At 33.9% G+C, this 575-nt stretch overlaps 1 non-coding gene across 1 annotated transcript; it reads left to right on the top strand.

The window, feature by feature from the left end:
* Nucleotides 1-231: 231 nt before the first annotated feature.
* On the top strand, nucleotides 232-331 carry LOC135275548 (small nucleolar RNA U13). The gene has a single exon (XR_010343169.1). It is a non-coding gene; the product is annotated as a small nucleolar RNA U13 (small nucleolar RNA).
* Nucleotides 332-575: the final 244 nt, after the last annotated feature.

The raw sequence follows: 575 nt of genomic DNA on the forward strand, positions 1-575 counted from the left end.
GTCTGGCCAATATGGTGACACCCCCCTAAAAATACAAAAATTAGCCAGGTGTGGTGGCATGTGCCTGTAGTCCCAGCTACTTGGGAGGCTGAGGCAGAAGAATCACTTGAACCAGGGAGGCAGAGATTGTAGTGAGCCAAGATTGCACTCCAGATTCCATCCTGGGCGACAGAGCGACACTCTGTCTCAAAAATAAAAATGAAAATAAAAATAAAAAGCAGGAGTATCTAGATCCTTTTGTGGTTCATAAGCATGATAATTGGGTTTTCACACTATCATGAGATGGGCCTCCCTCGAATCTTGTTATGATATCAGCACATTACCTGTGACATGTGAAAAGAAAAAAGAATGTAAGTATCTACTCTGAGTGTAAAAAAAGTATATATTATTATATATCACTGGCATAATATAGGATAAAAGAATACAATCTATAATAACTTTACTTGGGAACAAAATTTTATATACTATTTATAAACAGGTATACAAATTAAAACTATCCTATGAATTCTTTGGTTTAAAAATTTCCAAATATAAAAGTGAATGATTTAATAATATCAAATATAGATAGATAATAA

This window comes from Aotus nancymaae, unplaced genomic scaffold (assembly GCF_030222135.1).
Source record: "Aotus nancymaae isolate 86718 unplaced genomic scaffold, 86718_ANA_hifiasm-v0.15.2.pri h1tg000016l, whole genome shotgun sequence".
Taxonomy (NCBI): domain Eukaryota; kingdom Metazoa; phylum Chordata; class Mammalia; order Primates; family Aotidae; genus Aotus; species Aotus nancymaae.